The sequence below is a fragment of the Panthera pardus genome, unplaced genomic scaffold (genome assembly GCF_024362965.1).
Source record: "Panthera pardus isolate Hobbes unplaced genomic scaffold, ASM2436296v1 HiC_scaffold_4, whole genome shotgun sequence".
Lineage (NCBI taxonomy): Eukaryota > Metazoa > Chordata > Mammalia > Carnivora > Felidae > Panthera > Panthera pardus.
Window position 1 is genome coordinate 6,067,888 of NW_026526969.1, and position 20,377 is coordinate 6,088,264.

Here is a 20,377-nt window from a genome sequence, read left to right on the forward strand (position 1 = left end):
CAGATCCAACCCATCCTTCCTTCAGGACTTGCTTGCCTCCGGGAGACTTCTTTGACCTCGGGCTGGATTGAGGTCTCCTTTACCTCCCTCCCTCCCCCCCCCCTCCGCCCCCCCGGGGCCCTATGGCGTGACATCAACCACCTGGACTGCCACCACCATCTGCAGTCACCTCTGTCTCCCTTAGACAGGAGGCCCTTAGAGGTCACCCTTCCTGCCTCGACTCCCCGGACTCTCTCTCATGACCCTAATGTTCCCGTTGCCCTCTGGGCTGTGCCTGCCACTGGCTGGGCCCCATCAGAGCAGGTGGCCGCCTGACCTGGCCTGGTCCTCTGTCTGGGCCTCCTCTAAGGCCCCTCCCTGTGGGCTCAGGCGGGTGGGGGTGTCTGCAGGGACGCTGACTCAGATGTTATTTTGGGCTCCCCTTGGGCCCGGCGTGCTCTGGGCCCTCAGGCCTGTTTAGACGGCTGGGCCGGATGTGACCAACTCCAGGCACTTGGTTCTCCGCAAGGCTGGGTGAGAGGCAGGCCAAGGCAAATGCCGGCTGGGGGTGGGGGTGTGGGGGGGTTCGGGCAGGAAGGACAGGCCTGGCAGGTCAAGGGACCCAAGGAGTGACCGAGGCCCTGCTCACCTCAGGCTTTGTTCTTAGCTCCAGGGGTCCTAGCAGAGGCCCTGAGCTGGGGGACAGGTGCACTCGGCCTTGAGAGGTCATTGTCTGGTAGATCCATGGTCTCAGAATCTCAAATTAGAATGCCGGTCAGAGGGGTCAGACCTCAGAGGGCATGGCCTCGACGGCCCTCACACAGACATAACACCTGTGCCCCTGGGGCAGGGGCCTGAGGCCCATCTCGACCTGGGTCTCTGACTGTCCCCCTCTCCCACGCCCCACTTTAGAGCTGTCATCTCAAAAGCCGCTCAACCAGAAGCCAAGAGGCAGGTGTCCTGTGGGCCCTGGGCAAGCTTCTTCTCCCGGTGGGCCTCAGATTCTTTGCCTGTGGAAAGAGGTATTTGGTTCCAACACCCTTTGGACCCTGGTGCCCTGTTCACCTGTGGGCCAGGACAACCCCGGTTCTGCTGTTCTGATGTGGCCCTTCCAGACGGGGGCTGGTCGTGCCTGACTCTCTCTCCCTGAAGTCGTGTGTCCTGAGCCTCTGCCCCAGGCCCTAGCCAGGAAGAGTCTAAGGAAACGTGAACATCGTTGCGCTCTGTCCACCACGTCCAAATTGAAAGCAGAAGAGGCCGGAGCCTTTGCTGTTAGCTCCTGCAGAGCAGGTGACCAGCCTAGGGCTGCAGCCGGACGCCCAGGTGCACCCCGGGGGCTGACGCCTGTGCAGGGTCCCTCACCGCCACCAGCTACCTCGGTGGGAGGTCTTTCTGAGGGAGGGTGGGGCTGGGGCACTGACACTCTCTCCAGCCGCCCTGGGGGACCAGGGAAGCACACCCATCCCAGAAATGTTCCGGAGCCACCTGAGTGCTGTGCGTGTGGACAGCACTCCCCACCACCGCCACCTTGCTTGGTCACCCGCAGCACAAGGCCAGGGACCAAGGTGAGATGAGACAGAAGGCCGAAGGGGAAGGAGAAGCAGGGCATGTGGTCAGAGGAGGTGTCCCAGGGAAGGCCCCGTGGCTGGCTTCTGAGCTCAGAGCAGGAAAAAGGAGGAAAAGCGGTTGCAGGCAAGACATCCACGGGAACAAAGCCTGATGTGTCCCTGTCACCATGAGGTGAGGGTGTGGGGATACGGGTGGGCCCCTTCCTATGCTCCTGTCTAGGTGGAGACTCAAAAGTTTCTAACTCTAGACCCCTTGGAGTTGGAAGCCCTCGAGGGAGCCCCTTGTATGGAGGGTAAGACTGAGGCTCAGAGAGGGGCACGGCTTGCCCAGAGTCAAGGCCCGTGGCCAGTAGGGGAACAGGCATCCAGGTCTCTGTCTCCCACGTTCAAAGACAGTGCTTGGCCAAGAGGAGCCTGGGCGTGGGTGGGGGGCAGTAGACCTCCATTCCCAGCAAACTGCGCCCCCCCCCCCCCACTCCAACCTGATCCCAAACCCAGAGATATTCCCACCAGGTCTCCCAGGCAGGTGGTGGAGAAGGGTGGCCTTCCAGGGCCCGGGCCCCTTTGGACTGAGGACACGGTTGGCCCGGGAACCCCAGCGTTCAGGCAGCCGCCCAAGTATGTGGACGGCAGTGTGGACAGCATTCTCGCCACGTTCCCAGAGCACGCACCAAGGAAAACATGGAATGTTTCTTGGATGACACAGTCTCCATCCAAAGTCATGCATTCCTGTGGGAGGGCAGTGAGGAGGGGTCGTGGCTGTCTGCAGACGTGGGTCCCCAGGTTGTGCCCAGAGCCAAGGGAATCTGTGTTGGATGCATCACCTGGTGGCTGTGCCATTGGCTCGTGGCTGCAGTGCCTGGGCAGCGTGTCAGCAGACGCTGGCCTTGTGTGGACGGCCGACGCCCTGGTTCTCTTTCCTCCCCGGGGCGCTCAACTAGGACATCTCCCGACTAGCCTGCCCTGGCCCATGTGTACCTCCAGCCCCGAGCAGGCAGCAGGTGCAGCCCTCGACCTTGTACACATTGACCTTCCCTTGTTCATGTGTCCTGCCTGGGCACCAACTGGTAGGTCCCGTGCCCTCTACTTAGAGGGGGGCGTGTCCTCAACCTGGTCTGGACACAGGGTCACTTAAGGCAGTTGACCAGCTTGGGCTCTACCACCGTTTGAGTTTGGCTTGAATAATACGTCCTCTCCCCACCTCTAGCCTCAGTTTCTCCCTCTCCTAGCAGTCCTGGCCATTGCCTTCACAGCGGTCACTGTGATCAGGATGGAGGGCAATGGGCCAGGGCTGGGCTGGGGGGGGCGGCGACAGAGTGAACATGTGAGGGTGTGGTGTGGAGGCCCCATCCTTTTGGTGTCTCAGTGATGGCCTTTTTGTAAAAGGAGGGAGCTTCTGGCTTTGAACTTGGAGATTCTGAGTCCTGGACAGTCCGAGGTGGAAGTTGGGGACCCAGAGAGGGCACACCTGAGGCTTCCGGCCTAGACGAGCCCAGTCAAAGGGGGTACAGTCTGGGAAGAGTGCTGAATTCTCTGACCAAGAAGGCTGGGCTAACACTGGGGGGCAGTGGGAGCTGAGGGCTCCCTTCCCTCTACCTTCGAGAGGCCACGATGACTCTGGAAGAGCGGACCTGGGAGATGGGTTTTGAAGGTTGAATAGGAGTTTGCCAGCAGATCAGAGCAGAGAGGGATTTGGGAGCCAAGGCATCATGTGTGCAAAGGCCCCAGCGTGTCAAGAAGTGTGGGCACATCCAGGGACGTGCGGGAGGTCAGGAAGGCTGAGCGTGAGAAGGGCCATGAGGAGCCACGAGGGACGGACCTGGCCTGGGGGCGGTGATGAAGGGGAGCCTGAAGTCAGGGAAAATTCTGCAGCAGGTCTGCCTTGAGAGTGGATGCAGAGTTGGGCAGGGTTCAGTGATGAAGCAGAATCTGAGAGGGAGGGATGGGGATGGTCTGAGCAGTGGCACAGAGGCGGCAGCATGGGGAAGAATGAGGGGTCCAGGACGGCTGATGAGGGAATCGAGGCCTGGCCCTGGAAGGCCCTGGAAGGTCCTGAGGCCTCCTTCTGTCCAAGACGGCTGCCTCGTCCTGCTCTGGTCTAGGTGTCTCTGGCTGGTACGGAGAAACCGCAGTGCTCACCCCATTATGGTTTACATCGCTTGCATACCTCTGGGATCTTATCTCCAAGGGTCTGTCGTGCGTGCCCACCTTGCCAAGTGGTCCCGTCGCTACTTGCCTCATAAATCAGGCCTGTCTCTCTCCACCACCTCCCCGCTCCTGCCACACCCTCCTGGTGCTGCCTGGCCTCACCCCGAGTTCCACCCAGCTGGGGAGGCAGAGAGGGGCCCGGAAGCAAGCCCAGGCCCTGCCCGGGAGTTCCGGAGCTGCAGGGAGGATGTCCTGGCTGACCTGGTTTTCAGGAAGTATTCCCAAAGATCTCCAAGGATGGCTCCTTGGGGGGGGGGGGAGTCAAGCCTGCCCCTTCCTGCTGTGGCCTGACCTAGGGTGGGGTCAGGAGCGGGCAGATCCTAGTTGCTATTCTCAGGAGGCTGGACACCAGCCCTCTTCGAAACTCACAGGCCTGTGTCTATACTCCATGTGAATTACAGCCACCACTGCTCTTCCAGGCCTTGCGTCCCTTGTCTGGAAAATGGGCGCATTCACTCATTCATTCAACAAACACGTACTCTGTGTTTGTCCCTGTGCCAGGCCCCAGCATGGAGATAAATCGAACAGAGCCTCCTTTCTTAGAAAGAGGCAGAAGATAGTTGGGATCTCCCACCCTGCCTAGGCTGCGCCCCATCCACACCGGCTCAGTTCAGCTCACCCTGCAGGACCGCCTCCGACAGGACCACGGCTCAGGAGGCTCTTCCGGGCCAGAAGGCGGCTCTTTGCCTCCAGCACCCATCTTGCTTTCCCACTGGGCGTTTCTGGAAAGGGCCAGGGAAGGCTTGGGGCCCAACCCTCTGGTCTCATTCCTGGCTGCCCACATCAAAGGCATCCGCCTGGGAGCTCAGCAGATGCCCCTGAGGCCTCCCCGGACTCTGGGAGGACCTGAGCTCGAGGCATTTATTCTCTGGAAAAATCTCTTTCTAGGCTCTTCTTCCCCAGCAGTGGGCTCCTGAGAACTCAGGTGGGGTGGGGGGAGAATGAGGGTGGTGTGGGCTGTTGCCTCCAACGAGCCCACCAAAAGCCACCCGTTGTCAACCACTGGGCTCAGCCTCGCTGAATCTCAGACACGAAAGCAGGCGAGCTGGAGGATTCTACCTCTGTCAAGTTCAGAAACGGCCAAAGTAGTCTCTGGTGGGAGACGTCAGAGAGGGCTTCTCCTTGCCAGGGCAGGGGCCCGGGGGCGGGGGGGGCGCGGGGGGGAAAGAGCTGTGACTGGAAGGGGGTATCAGGCGGCTTTGGGGGGGGTTGACCGAGTTCTGTAGGTTGACGGGGGCTCTCAACTCAAGTGTGAATTTTCACACACTGAACGCATTGGTTCAAAAAGGAGTTGCGGTATTTTACGATATGTGTATGTATATGTACGTGTGTGCATGTGTGTGTGTGCAAATCTCTCCCTCTCTCTCTCTCTGTCAATAACAGCAGCCACTTAGCTCTATATTTGGGACAATCTGGCTAATGCTCTCTCTCCATGCGATTGGGTTCAATGCTGGGGAGGTGGGTGGGTGGAGGGAGGTAGGGACTATAGGTCCCGCCCTCTCACCCTGGACTGGCACCCTGGGGATGGGGAAGGGCCCCTGGGGCCCCGTCCAGCTGCAGGGACCAGCGGCGCTGGCCAGAGTGGACAACTGTAGCCCCCTCCCGTCCCTGCTAACTGGCAAAAGGGGGCTGCCCGGGCTGTAAACCCCTCAGGGCAGACCTGTGCACCCCGGAATAGCTCATTGTTGACCAACCGACTGCCCACCATGCAGACTGCTGCCCACCGCTGGTCAGGATGCCCAGAGGCAGGCTGGAGCGCGGTTGTCCCAGGGGCCAGGGAACCTTCTGGAAAAGAGCCGTTGGTTCAGCTGGCATAGACTCGGGGACAAAACAAAGGGGACAGATGGTTGGATATTTGCACACACACAGTCACGGACACATGTGGGTGTCCACATGCCTAGCTTGGCCCCAGACATCCAGACACACACGTACCCTGCTGTTGAGGGGCACTCGTCCCACCCCGGACTCGGAGAGCCTTGGGGTCAGTGCTGGGGCCTGTGTTGGGTGGCCCTCTGTTGGATGACCAAAGGGGTGAGGCACAGCTACCTGGAGCACCCAGGGCCGCACCCTGGTGGAGTATAGACACACTGGGAAGGGTAGACACGTCCTTGCCAGGTCTCTCAATGGCTTCTCGGTCTGGCTATGTCTTGGCTGGAAGGTCTGGTTCTAAACAACCATTGGAAAAACCAGAGAGGATTCTGGGAGGAGCACTGAGGTAGGGGGGCACAGATGGAGTCCTACACTGGAGATCTGAGTCTAGGCCCCTCTGTTCCACGAGGATGCCACACGTGTCCCCGTCCCCTCGCCCCTGCCACCTCCTGATGGCATTAGCCTTTCACCTCCCCCAGCCCTGGCAGCTGGCCGGGGTCCTTCAAGGGTCTGCTTTTCCTGTGCAGCATTTGCCAGCGACCCCTGACCTCTCCCTGACCCCTCCCTGACCCTTCTGCTGCCTCCTGCCTCCCACCCTCATTGCATCCCAGCCCTGACCTCATGTCTGCAGGGCTGCGGGCAAGGGTGAGATAAGGCGGGCATTGCACCGCTCCCTCCTGGGGACCGACGGGAAGGGCGGGCCGGGCTGCCAGCCTCAAGTGCGCCCATGACTCACCAGGTGGGCAGGGCCGAGGCTGGCATCCGGGAGGAAATGCCACTTCCTCTGGATAAGGCTGCAGGCCCTCCGGTTTTGCCTTATGGTGTGTGCACTCGGGGTTTTGTTTCAAGTTCTCCCCCTCCTATGTTACAAAGATATTCTCCAACGGTTTATTCTCCTCTTGCTTTTCCTATCTAGGTCTGTCTTTTATCGCTTTGGAGTCATCTTCTTAGGAGAGACTAAGTCTGCTTCGGTGGTAATTTTTCTCCATAGAGTGAGCCCATGTCCTCAACCCGACTAACCATTCCATCCTTAACCCGTGGACCTGGGGCTGAGTTCAGCTCCCTTTGAACCGGCTGATCTGTTCTGTCGCCCATCTGGCTGTTTTTGTACCCGGATCATACTGTTTTCCCGACCGGGGCTTCATAGTCTGTGCTAATAGCAGGCAGGGCCAGTCCTCCCCTCTTTTTTTCTCAAAGTCAGCTAGCCACTTACAAATCTTTATTCTTCCATATATTTTAAATGTTTATTGATTTTTGAGAGAGAGAGAGCAAGTGGGGGAGGGACGGGGGGGTGGGGGGACAGAGGATCCGAAGCGGACTCCGTGCTGACAGCCGAGAGTCCGATACGCGACTCGAACCCATGAACCGTACAATTATGACCTGAGCCAAAGTCGAACGCTCAACCCCGACTGAGCCACCCAGGCGTCCCCTCCGTATATTTTAGAGTAAGTTTATCAAGTTCCTCAAAAACATCCAGCTGGAATTCAGGATCTTGGTTCAGAGGAGGACTCCACCGGCAACACGGCAGACGGGAGGAGGATGATATTTGTGCGTCTTAAGCAACAAGGGACTGAGGTTCTGGAATACACATGGGATGGCTGTGAAGTGAGGACGGATAGACTGCAGCCCCTATAGCAAAATGGGCAAAGGGTATGAACTGGCCATTTGCAGGAGAGGAAATGTAAACAACCAGAGAACAGAAAGGACCACTCAAACTCACTTATAATCCGAGAAATGCAAATCAGAATAATAAGAAGATACTGCTTACCACCCATCAAGCTGCCAGGCAGTAGAGAGGTAGGTACTGGCCAGTGTTGGCAGGATGTAAGCAGGAGTGGCCCCAATGAGGGGCCATCCAGCAGCGCTCCGTTCAGTCAAATGCATGTAGAGGCAGGGAGAGGGCTTCCCCAGGTGCCCATCAGTGGAGTGTGTGTGCAAAAGGTGGCCACGCCCACACCAGGGCACCATGTGACAGTCACGTGTGAAGCCACAAGCCCAGTGGAGATGAGACTAGGTCGTTAGATCTTAAAAACAGAGCACGAGGGGCGCCTGAGGGGCGCCTGGGTGGCTCAGTTGGTCCAAGAGTCTGACTTCGGCTCAGGTCATGATCTCGAGGTTCGTGAGTTCGAGCCCCGAGTCGGGCTCATTGCTGTCAGTGCAGAGCCTGGAGCCTGCTTCGGATTCTCTGTCTCCCTCTCTCTCTCTGCCCTCTTCCCTGCTTGCACACACTCTCTCTCTCTCTCTCTCAAACAAATAATAAAATAAAACATTAAAAAAAAAAAGCAGCGCGAGTGGAAAAAATAAGAAAGAAGTACAGCCCACAGCCCAACTCCACTCATGCAAATAACATCCCCTCAACAGCCAGACACATTTTTAAAAATGAGGTGAAAATGGGGCGCCTGGGTGGCGCAGTCGGTTAAGCGTCCGACTTCAGCCAGGTCACGATCTCGCGGTCCGTGAGTTCGAGCCCCGCGTCAGGCTCTGGGCTGATGGCTCGGAGCCTGGAGTCTGTTTCCGATTCTGTGTCTCCCTCTCTCTCTGCCCCTCCCCCGTTCATGCTCTGTCTCTCTCTGTCCCAAAAATAAATAAAAAACGTTGAAAAAAAAATTAAAAAAAAAAAATGAGGTGAAATTCACATAGCGTAACATTGACCCCGTTTTGAAGCATACAGTCCGGTGGCATTTGGTACAGTCACGATGTGGTGCAGCCACCAGCCTAGTTCCAAGACATGCCATTCCCCAAGAGGAACCTCCGTGCCAGTTAAGCATCCAAGAATACACAGGAATAAAAAAGACATGCTTGGGAAAGTTTGCCTGTGGGGGCACGAACAGGATTGAAAGGAACAATATAAATGAAACTTCCTCGGCACGGGGAATATAGTCGATAATACGGTAACAGTATGATAATATGGCACCCGGACTTGGAGAACGCATGTGCATATGTATTGTTGTGCACCTGAACTCATACAATATTATTTAAAAAAAATTTTTTAATGTTTATTTATTTTTGAGACAGAGAGAGACAGAGCATGAATGGGGGAGGGTCACCGACAGGGAGACACAGAATCCGAAGCAGGCTCCAGGCTCCTAGCTGTCCGAGTACAGAGCCCAACGTGGGGCTTGAACTCACGGACTGTGAGATCATGACCTGAGCCGAAGTCAGATGCTTAACCGACTGAGCCACCCAGGCGACCCGAACTCATACAATATTGTATGTCAATTAGTCTTCAATAATAAAAAAAATTAAATCAGTGAATCCTCTCTACTTGAGGGCCAAAAAGAGATTTAAAAATAACATATAGGGGCACCTGGGGGGCTCAGTCGGTTAAGCATCTGACTCGTGATTTTGGCTCAGGTCCTGATCTCACGGTTCATGGGTTGGAGCCCCATGTTGGGCTCTGTGCTGACAGTGCAGAGCCTGCTTCAGATTCTCTCTCTCTCTCTCTCTCTCTCTCTCTCTCTGCCCCTCCTTGGCTCACATGCACTCTCTCTCTCTCAAAATAAATAAATAACCATTAAAAAAACCCCATATAAACTGGAGGTTCAGGTTCCCTCTACTCCAGGCATCCAGGGATCAGAGACCCTGGAAAGACCCCGGTGCCCCAGAGGAGTGTCCCCTATCCCCTCTCGGCTCCTGGCACACGGCAGGAGACCAGGGCAAAAGTGGTAATTTGGCCTTGGAAGGAGGTGGTCGGGAGGAAGCAGCCAGTGTCGGGCGGGGGTGGAAGGGGTGGGAACCTGAGGGCCGTGTCAGACACCCCCCTTCTGCTGGCCCCTGGTCTCCAGGGCAGAGCAGGGCTTCATTTTCTGAGCAAGAAACCCAGACATGAGGTTTGCCAGAGGCCTTTTTGTTTTTTTGGATTTGAGCATTTATTTATATGAAAAGTCTTACCAAGGTATAAACATTCTGGGCCTTTGCACATGCTGTGGACTTAGCTGGAATGTTCCCTCCAAGCCCCCCTCCCACTGGGTGTCCGCCTGGTGAACTCCGGCCACCCCTGGGGGGCACCTCCTTCGGGCAGCTTTCTCTGCCCAATGTCTTTCCCTGCACCCCAGGGTGCTCACTCCCACCCTGGGGGGACCCACAGCCCCTCACGTGATGGTCGCCATCCGTTTCCATGTCAGTGCTCCCCCCCCCCCCCCCCGCCACCTCCGCTTGCCGGGGATTCTCCAGGACAGGAGGCTGCCTTGTTGTACTTTCCCAGGTGGTGCAACCCCATGGGGTTCAGAAACGTCAGGTGCACAGATAACCGGTGGGTGTTTAGCTGCACCTGCCTGGGCTCTGGACCATGGTGGGGGCTATCTTCCCAGCGCCCAGTAGTTGGAGTCTGAATTGAGGTGGTCTCCAGGCCCCTCCTCACCTCCCTAGGAGGCTGGGGCAAACTTATTCTCTCCTGCCAGAGACTCAGGGCCTGTGACAGGGAGGTCTGGTCCCCAGGGTGCTGGGCATTCAGTGTGTGTGGGTAGTCAAGACCCCCGACTCCGGAAGGGAGAGGGGAGAGGGGGCAAATGAGGCTGTCACGTTGGGGGGCTTTCTGAAGGGCCCAGGGCTCCTATTTCCATCTCAGCTGCCCTCGGTTGGCTCAAAGGATGGGGACACATGCGTAGCCTGCTCACCACCCACCCCGAGGCCTTCCATGGGCCCCCGCCCCAGCAGCTTCACATGCCTTGTCTCCAAACGGGTTCAGTCTTCCCAGACAAGGGGCCTTGTCTGGGCCAGTCTGGGGGACTTTTTTTAAGCCCCCAGTTTGGGAACGTGAGGGAGAGATGGGATTTTTTTTTTTTTTTTTAATGCATGTACTTTGGTTTTCTGTGCAACCAGCTCCCAAAGTCACTGCTCCCCTCCTCGCTTGGCAGGGCTGCCCCCCTCGTGCTGTTGACCTTGGCTGCGGGTTTGCGGGGGCTGGAGCTCTCACACCATAAATTCCTGTCTTCTAGGAATCCAGCCTGGGAAAGAAAGGAAACACGGAGGAGAATATTTGATTAACATTTTTCCAATGTGACCACATCACAGAGACGTGTGGCCGGAATTCTCACCCTGGACTGGGCAGGGCAGGACTCGGCTCGTGCCCAGCCGTGGGGAGGGTAGGCTGGGCTGGGGGCCCTTCTGGCCCGAAGGAAGAGTGGGGTCTGAGCTGGCCTTGTCCCTCGGGATGGAGGTTTTTGGATGGGAGCCGGGACAGGTCAGACCCCGGGACAGATCTCCCCTGGGAGAGCTCACCTTTGACCTCAGTGGTTCTAGGGCTGCACCCTGAACTCGGGACAGGCCCCAGAGATGCGAGGCTCTGACCTTGTTTTAACCGTCAGCTCTCCACTCTGGACAGAGCCCTCTCTGAGCCCAAACTGAATCTTGACCCTAATTCCAGACTCAGACCTGGCCCAGTGACCTCTGACTCCAACCCCAGGCCCAGCCGGGGCTTTCCTCTGTCACTGAACACTCACACAGAAGCCCTTCATGCCTCCCTCTCCGTCCCCAAACCCTGAGCCTTTGTCCTCAGCCTGGAACTAGTTCAGTGGGACTGTCCTCAACCTCACATCTCCAGGCCTCTGGCCAGCCGGCCCCTCTCCTCCCCTGTCTCTCCAGGACAGACCCCTTCTACCAAGGGGTGCCCACCTGCGCCTGGGCCCCTCCCCCCACCTGCTCGACCACCAGCTATCATTGGCACTTAAGCACTGCACCATCAAAGGAAGAAGAGAACCTTCCCGGAGCCCCACTCCCACCTCTGGCTGCCCCATCTCTTACCTCCCTGCCCCGGCCAGTCTCCAGAAAGCTGTCTGCATACTTGTCTCCACTCCTCACCTCCTTCTCACTCCCCAGCACACTTCGTCGGCCTCCCGCTCCCACCCAGGTCAGTGGGGACCCCTTGGAGCCCAGCCCCACCGGCACTGCACTGGTGTCACCTCAGCCTCATTCAACACCGGACCACCCGCCCCTCCCTCCCCCAATACCGTCCCCTTCCCGGGCTCCTGGGACCCCACTCGACCCTCCTTGGTCCAGATGGGCGGTGCTGTCTCTGCCTGGATGTCCATCTCTGGCACCTCAATCTCAGCAGTCCGAACCCAGAGACCTCCTCTTCCCCCCAAACTGCTCCCCCCCCAGTGCTCTGGGTCAGTGACGCAACTGTCCCTGTTGAACAAACCTGAGTCACTTCTACACACGTGCCTCTTCCTCCCCGTCCCAGGTCCAGCCGCCGGCATGCCAGGAAATCTCATGCTTGTCCATGTCTAGATTTCCACTAGGACAGCACTGTCCTGTTACCCACACCCACCGCTCCCTACCCTCGTCACCCCTCCCCCCTTACCCCTCTGCTCCCCGCCTTCCCCTCGAAGCTGCTATCCGATTTCCACCCTATCTCTTGGGATAGCTTTCCCACCCTACCCTCATCCCCTCCTGCCCCTTCTAATCCAGTCTGACCTGTTAAAAACACCAACCGTAGAGTGTCACTTGCCCTGCACTAACTGCCCACCACCTGTAGGACAACATAAGAAACCCTTGCCGTGCCCACAAGGCCCTGTGTTCTATGGCTTCAGACCCCCACAGCGATCTCGCCTCGAGTTCTCTTGTCCGACTCTGGGTCGGCCACCCCGGACACACCCGGGTGTATCATGTGCCCCTCTCCCTGGAGTCCTCTTTGCCTCGTTCCCTCCTGCTGGTGGCGGCGTGACTGGCTAATGTCTGCTCAACCGTCGGCTTAGTGCAGACATCACCTCTAGCGGGAAGCCTTCCTTCCTTCCGAGGGCTAGTCTGGGCCCCCTGCTCTGGGCTGCCATGGGGACCCGCGGAGCGCAGATCACATGAGTGATAATTTCCTGGCTCACTGACCTGAAGTTTGGAAGTCCCCCAGGAGCAGAGACCGAGTCTGGGCGCCCACCACTGTTTTCCCTGTTCCAGGAACACGGCAGTCCCTCCAAACCATTTTTAGAATGAATGAGACAGGGGGCGCCCGGGTGACTCAGTCAGTTCAGCATCCGACTCTTGATTTCGGCTCAGGTCATGATCTCACAGATCGTGACATCAAGCCCTGAGTCAGGCTCTGAATCCTGCTTAAGATTCTCTCTCTCCCTCTCTGCCACTTCCCGCCCCCCGAATGCAATGAATGAACTAAAGAGAGCTCTAGGTGGGTGGGTCCCTGGCTTCTTTCCCTCCGTGTCCCCAGGGACAAGAAGAGGGCAGGTACAGAGGAGGGGATTTGCAGGCTGCTGAATGAATGCATTAGCATTCATGAAAAGCCAAGGTAGCAGTGGGGCCAAAGTGAAGGAAGGCTGTTTTCCCAGAAGTGGGGACTGATGGACCCAGAGTGGTGGGTGGGGAGGGACAGAGTCCCGGTAACTGAGCATTTCCCCTTTCCAGGGACCAGGAGGACATTAAGGCTCAAGGGAGGTAACAGGAAAAGGAAGCAGGCCTGGGTGTCTGGGGAGAGAAAGAATAGGTTGGGGGGCCCGGGGGACACCCCTCAATCAGGTTTGCAGCCCTGTGGCATGGAGAGGACCCTCATTTGATAAAGGGGCTCCGAGGCCCAGGGAGGGTCTGCAGCTTGCGACAGCGGCCAGCGGCAGAGCTGGACCCTGGAACCAGGACCTGGACTTTGATACACGTTCTCAGTTCCCAGAAGATTACACCCCCTTGGCTTTGGTCTTCACTTCCCGTGCTCACATCATCACCCCTGGTTGCCCACCTGGCTCTCCTCAGCTGAGAGCCCACCTGGCTCTTGGGAGCTTCCTCTACCGCTCACTCACAATCCCCGTCTTTGAGTCTCTGGACCTGGTTCCACACTGGCCTCCCATTCCCCAAACCCACTAACCTCTCCACCCACCCATCCTTCCTCTCCCTGCTGCCCACCTCAGTCCTGTACCTGAACCAATCCCACACCCCGCCCTCCCCGACCCCCGGGATCATTTACACATTGATGTAGCGTGTACTGAAATGGTGGGGGGTGAGCCAGGTATTAAGGACAAGCATTTTTTTCTTAGAACACCACCAATGGACCCTGTATTTCATCTGGAAAAATACATGGGGGACATTTTTTGTAAGAAATTCAAAACAAGAGGAGAAGGAAAGGGAATAGGATCCTGTGCATAAGAACAGTATTTGCTGTGCACCCACGTGTCAGACACTGTACTGAGTACCTCACATGCATGCTGACTACAACCCCATGTGAGGTTGTCACGGGGGGAGTCTCCACTGCCATCCCCACCTCATATTTCTATGAGAAGGGACTTTATCAAGAGGATGTTCCTGGCCTCTCTCTCCTCCCTTGTTCCTCTTTCATCAGGATACTTGTATTTCAACTGTGGTCTGTAGTAACTTGATGGGAGAAGGCTCTTCCAGCAGGTGGAGGGAAGACCCAGGGGGTCCAGCACTACCTATGACACAGGTTCAAGTCTACCTAAGTCAGGGATGAAGGATCAGAGTGCCCACTGAGGCTTTGCTTTTTGGCTTGATTTTCTAATCATATTTTCATATCTTTTTCTTGCCTTATTGCAAAGGCTGGACTCTCTAGTACAACGTTGAATCAAGCTGTGGCAGTGGACAGCAGTCCTCAGTAATAAGGTTAATGTTTTATCTCTGTGACTTATTCCTGTAGCTATCTCTCAGTTTGTTCTGAATGTGTGAGGAAGATGTTATTTATAGAATTCCTAATACTCCATTTTACAGCTGAAGAATTCTGAGGTAGCTTGCCCAAGGTCACACATTTACTCAGTGGCAACGTTCCTATATATAAATCCCAGTGAGTTCGACTTCAAAGACCATAATCTTAGCTATTATGCTATAAAGCCTTCCATAAAACATGTTCTAAAAGAACAATAATTTAATAGCGTGCTACTAGAGTAGATCAGAAACACGCACCATTGGAACAAAACACAAAGCAGCAATTATATACAAGAGCCTACTATATATAAAAACGCAAGACTTGGTAAAGCAAGTATTATAATGAATTGGAGGGACAGCAATTTGGGGTGTGAGGAAATTAGCTAACACTTTATATTTATAAATTTATATTTAAATTATCTCCAGGCAGATGACAGAGTTAACACTTACATAAGTAAGTAATAAAATTCTACAGTAGCTAGTAGGAAACATTGCAGTCTTTCTTACCTTCTGGAAAAGCATTTATACATTTTTGTTAACTTCCTTAGCTTTTCTTAAACTTCCCAAGTGGTTTATAAGTTTCCAAGCAATAGAAGAAATCACAAGGAAAAAGATGAATCTTTTTGGCTCTGGGATGGGTGGTGTGTGGGTGGCGGGGGGAAGGGGTAGTGCCCCAGGAGTGACCACGGGGGACAGGGCCACAGTGACCAGAAATCATCTTTGAAGATCGAGAAATACACACCAACACACCACTGCCAAGTCACCGGTGTCTGGAATCCCTGGGCAGCCTGTGAATGCCCACATGGGTCACACTGTCAGGGCACACTCACACCCTTGGTTGTATGCTAGAACTCTGGTTTGCAATCTCACACCCTTGAACTTCCATAGACATGTCTTCTCTTGGCTTCGCCACCCCCATCGACCTCCCGCCAACGTGCACCATTGGGGACTTGCTTTGAGATGTCTGTGCACATGTAGGTCCTTGCACACCCAATGGGAAGGTGCAGCCTGTGGCTGGGCACAGGTCAGGGCTCCACCCGTCTGCATGGTCCGGGCCTCTCTGGGTGGCCACCTCTCTCCATGGTGTGGTAGCTGTGGACCCTGTTAGACTCCACCAGGCCAGGAGGACTGAGCCCAACCCACTGGCCCAGTGGGAGCCCACTCGGTCCGCTGCTCCACTCCCTGCCCCCACATGGGACCCTTCTCCAGCCCAAGAGGGATGGCACATCTCTGTCTGCTCTGAGGCCTATCTGCAGGCCCTGAAGATGAGTGGCATGTTCTTGGCCAGGGTGCAGGGTCCCATCATTCCTTTCACCTGCAGGGTCAGCTCTGTTCTCCAAGGGCACCTACCCAGGCTGAGGCACCACCACCTTCTCGGGGGGGCTCCGAGGGAGCAGGGCGGACCTCCGCTTTGTGCCTCCCAGGTCTGCTCCTGCCCACCAAGCCCCACATCTGCCCTTTACCCTCCTCTAGTTGGTCCAGCCCCAACACCCAATATCTGTCTAGGCTTGCCTCCCAGCCCTGGAACTCCCCCCACTCCCCCCCGCCCTCAGGATTTGAGCTCTACCCACAGTTGTGTCTGGAGCTTGGCTGAGCCTGCGTCCAGTCTCCAGGCCCTTGTGAGCCCCTTCTCTGGCAGGCCAGACCCCCATGCCCTGCCTCTGTGCTTGGGGACTCCAGACAGAGCTGAGCACAGTGCCTGGCACATACCGGGCCCTCAACCAATATTTGCCAAGGGAGTCAATTCCTCGATCATCCCCTCAAGTAGTCCAGTGAGCTTCTCGACCCATTCCCTTAGTCTGGACCCTACAGGTGGGCTGCTTTGGACCAGGGGATGAGAACTTGCTTGACTCCATTCTGTCCGTGCCCCCTCCTCCCTGCCCCCCCCAACGTATGTATGCAGGATGGTGCGTCCTTCCCAATTCAATGTGCCTTCTCCTGGACACGAAGACCAGGGCCTTCGTGCCACAAAGTACCCTGAATGGTGCCCTTTCTGTTGACCTAAGGTCTTCTGCAGGCCTGGCTCACCCTGGACCATAGCCACTCTGTCCCATTTGCCAGTCCGGCTCTTCCATCCGGACCCTCCTGCGTCAGGCGACCTTATGCATTTCCCTCTCGGGGCTGGATGGAGGGTTTCCAGGCAGCTCCAAGGACATGCTGAACCGCTTCCCTTCTCAGCCAGCCCTTGCTTCCCCCTGCCTGTCGTCCTGCAGCCTTGTGGTTCGAAATGAAAAAGATGATGGGGGGAGGGTTAATCTCTTTGTAGGTCAATGTTGCGCAAGATTTACAAGAAGCGTTAGGGCAGGTGGGACCCACATCTCCCCGCACGCCTTAGAGAGTCTCCCCACCTTACTGCACGATGACCCCGACAGAAAGCTCGTCCTCCCGTCTCTGATCTCGAAGAGCTTGGGTTTGCCCTCAGCCCCAACATGTGACGCCCTGTCCGGCCCACCCACAACAAGACAGGGAACTCTGGGAACAGTCGGTGTAGGGGAGAATGCTTCTAGTCGCCTGCACCTGTGTCCCCGAGCTGGATGGCTAGTGTACCCCTCTGGCCAGGGACAAGGCTGCAAGCGGGGCTCAGGCTTTTTCTGGGCTTCAAATGCGCTGACTTTTCCAGGGACTTGCCCCCAAACTTGGATTTCGTGGGTCCTCGCTGTGGCCCCCCACGGGACAAGTAGCCCGCTCTTGGGCACCCAGGCTGATTGCTGCCCGACCTGAAGTCTTCGGGGAGGGAAAAGCATGTTTTAAAAACACACAAAAACCCCATCCTGTCTGAACTGAACATTTTTTCCTGCTTGTCCAACACCATCATTTACATTCTTGGGCTGGTCAGCAGCCAAGATATTTATAGCATTGCCCTGGCACTCCATCTTGCCTAATTGGCGTGGCCGACGGGGCCCCCATCCGTCATGGTAAGTGGGCCTTTCACCGGCCTCTGGCGGGCGCTCAGCTGCCCGGGACATTCCCAGGCCTGGGGGAGGCTGCCTCCCCATGCCCCCTACCAGTGGGCCCGGCCATGCCAGGGGAGCCCCCAGAGCGAGCGTGTGACTCAGGCCAGCGGCCCCATCCAGTCCGAGTGACTTGACGGCCTCTCCCCAGACATTCCCAGGCCTCCCTGCTGCCTTCGAGTTCCCAATCACCCCTCACTCCACCCTTCTGATGCACAGAGGTGGCTCTGTTATTCTGCTGTCTGGTGACTTCTCGGGCTCCTTGCTCTGCAGGATTGGAGCCTCAGCTCCATCAGCCTGGGGAGGACCATCACCATCCATCCCATGACCCGTCCAACCTCCTGGCTCGCTCTCCGCCCCAGCCACATGCCGTTTCCCACAAGGGAAGGTGTGCTCCAGACCTTTCTATGGGCCCTGCCCTGTGCCTGGCATGCTTCCCCCCCCTCTCAGCTTGCTTAACCTCTGTTCCTCCTCTGGTGTCTGCCTTCGACGCCCCCTCTTCTGTGAAGCCTCACCACCTGCACCCCGCACTTCCCACCCTCTGGGGAAGCCCAGGGCTCTCTCACCACACCATCCAGCACATTCATCATCAGACTGTCCTTGCTTGACCTTGAACTCTCCAGGGGGCCAAAAGGCAGGCCTCCTTTGTGCCCCCAGGTGGTTAGGGAACAATCCTCAGCACTGCTGAGAAATCCATTACTGTGTCCCTTGGGTCCTAAGGATTGAATGGTTTTTGTTCCCCAAGTACCGTATTTCACCAATTCCCAGACGACGACGCTGTTACCACAATCTCACATCTTTGAAATTTGGGATGGCGCGTGCTGATTTAGTTCTTGGAGTCTTTATCTGACTGAATGGGCCGTAAAACAGCGGTACACCTTGCAACCGCTGACTTCTCGGACTCGACGGCCTATAGCAAAGGCATCGAGGACGGTTCGTGACCGAGACGGCAGGGTGGCTAGAAGGTCAGACCTCAGAGCTGCCCGCCGTGGGCTCTTAACCTGTCTCTGCCGTATTCTGGTTGCGAGATCCTGGGGTGACTGACCCTGGCTTCTGAGCCTTGGTTTCCACGTCTGAAACTTGGTGGGTGTTGATGTTGCCTCCCTCGGTGGGTGGTGAGGTGACTGCATTCAACACGAGAGAGCGCTGGAAATGCTCAAGAAATAATGGCCACTGCAATTACCCCGCCTGGTAATGCGTCCAACAGAGATTTGAATGCCATCCCGGGATGGGGATGATGGCTGGCAAGGCAGACACAGCTCTCACGGGCCTTGGTTAGTTGGAGAGACAAAAAGGTAAACACGCAGTTATAAATCAAGGAAAATTCCTACAGAGTGGCTCTGAGGGAACGGACTCGGGGCGACCCGGTTTGGTGTGCTGAAGGATGCAAGGTACGTACCAGCCGGGATGGGAGGGACCGGGGGCGGGGACCCGCTCGGTGCAAAACTGCAGGGAAGGGCTTCTAGACAGAGCGAGCAGTGAGTGTCAATGCACAGATGCAAAGAGAACGAGACAGCACGGGGACAGTAGATGGAGGTGAGGTCACGAGGTCATGCCAGGTCACGGGGGACCTCGTAGCCATCGAGGGGTGTCAGTTTGGCTCCAAACGCAGTAGGAAGCCTCTGGGAGGAGGCAAGAGAACGGTGGGGTCTGCTGTATGTTGGAAGCTGGGGCAGTGGGCCGGAGGGGGTGGAGAGCAGCTTAGCGGTGCCGTCCAGGGAGAGCGGGTGGTGCCTTGGGCACAGCGGTGGCAGCGGGAACCGAGGGAGGCGGGTTCGGGATTTATTTTGGAGGTGGAATTGACAGGTCTTGGCAATGGATCGATGTGGGTGGCGAGAACCAGGAGGATCCAAGGGTGCCTCCCAGTTTTCTGGCCCCAGCAACTGGGCGGACGATGGTGCCGCTTCCTGAGACGGGGAAGATACGAGGAGGAGCAGGTTGGGGAGGAAATCGAGAGTTTACTTTCGGACGCGTTAGGCTTGAGCTGCTATTTGCCTTTGCCTGGCTCACGGCTAACAGAGCTCCATGGGCCTCAGAGCTGCAGGGAGGCCAGAGAGCAGGATGTCTCCAGCCCACGTGTGGCCCCAGGAGGTGTCTCAAAGCGCTGAAATTGCTCAAGCATCTCTTATCCCGCCTTGTCAATGCCAGAGGCCACCAAGCCTTCCCGGTCCCTGGTAGCAAAAAGCCCTCCATCCTGCGGCCCAGAAGGACCGAGGCCTGGTCTACGGGCCCAGCTGGCGGTGGGGGGGGAGGCGCCCACATCTCTCTTGGGACTCCCCAGCTACTACGCGAACTCTGGGCCGGCCCCTTCTCCATCCCCCAGTTCAGCCCCCACCTGCACATCCTGGAGCCTCTGTAGAATTCTCGAGAACCACGCAGACTCCAGTCCAAATTCCGCCTCTCCCAGCCACATCTACCAGCTATGAGCTAGGTGGCGGAGGGCGAGCGTTCCACATCTGTGCAGTGAGGGTGATGACATCAGTGCCCCCCTTGGGGGTGCTGTGAGCAGGCGTTGAGCCAACGCTTGTAAGAGCTTCAAACCAAGGCTGCTCGAAAGCAAGCCCACAGGCTGCTCTTTTAATTATTTATTATGGTGAGGCACCTCGCTCAAGCCGGCTGTAAAGCCCCGAGTGTGACATCCCCAGGCTGGGACCCCAAGTCTTCCCTTCTTTCCCGGCCTCCCCTCTGGGGGACCCCCGACAACGCTTGGGTGGTGGGTGGCAATGCCAGTTAACGGGAAGGGAGGGGGCACTGAGTCACCCCCTATTGGCACACGGTGGCCTCTGGGGCCTGCAGGCAGGGTTGGCCTTGTCTGGTGACTAGAGCAGGAGCTGGAAGGGGGCCAGGGAAGGGGGGACAATGGGCCCTTGTCTTTGCCGAGCTTTCTCCTTCCAAGATGCTCCAGCCCCCAGACAAATATGACCTCACTCCTCCTTAAGGATCCAGGACGGAGGACAGACACCGGCCCCAAGTTGGACCCACCCATCCCGTTTCACAGACTGGAACACCAACTCACTGCGGGGGAAGAAGACAAGGGGGCACTGAGGCTCTGGCCCCGGTACCTGGCCTGAATCCATGCCCTATCGGGTGGCCACCCCCAGGGCGGGGACCCCAGAAGGGCGAGGCAGCCACAGCCCAGATGCTGGTGGGCACGCTCACGGGTCAGACAGGCTGTGATCAGGTCCCGCTGCCGCCACTCCCAGCTGTGTGCCC

The 20,377-nt window shown here is 57.0% G+C and overlaps 2 long non-coding RNA genes across 3 annotated transcripts in view; one reads left to right on the plus strand and one right to left on the minus strand.

Annotated features, from left to right (window-relative positions):
• The first annotated feature begins 428 nt into the window (after positions 1-428).
• LOC109250608 (uncharacterized) lies at positions 429-6,847 on the plus strand. 2 transcript variants are annotated; one of them, XR_002073102.2, is made up of 3 exons: positions 429-513; positions 892-1,269; positions 6,541-6,847. It is a non-coding gene; the product is annotated as an uncharacterized LOC109250608 (long non-coding RNA). The 2 variants fall into 2 exon arrangements; XR_008419125.1 differs by lacking the exon at positions 6,541-6,847 and adding an exon at positions 1,526-1,629.
• A 2,928-nt stretch (positions 6,848-9,775) lies between these two features.
• LOC109250606 (uncharacterized) overlaps positions 9,776-20,377 on the minus strand; it is a 30,698-nt gene continuing 20,096 nt past the window's right edge. The window contains exon 4 of the long non-coding RNA XR_008419126.1: positions 9,776-10,570. This is a non-coding gene — a long non-coding RNA (uncharacterized LOC109250606). The remainder of the gene's footprint in view (positions 10,571-20,377) is intronic.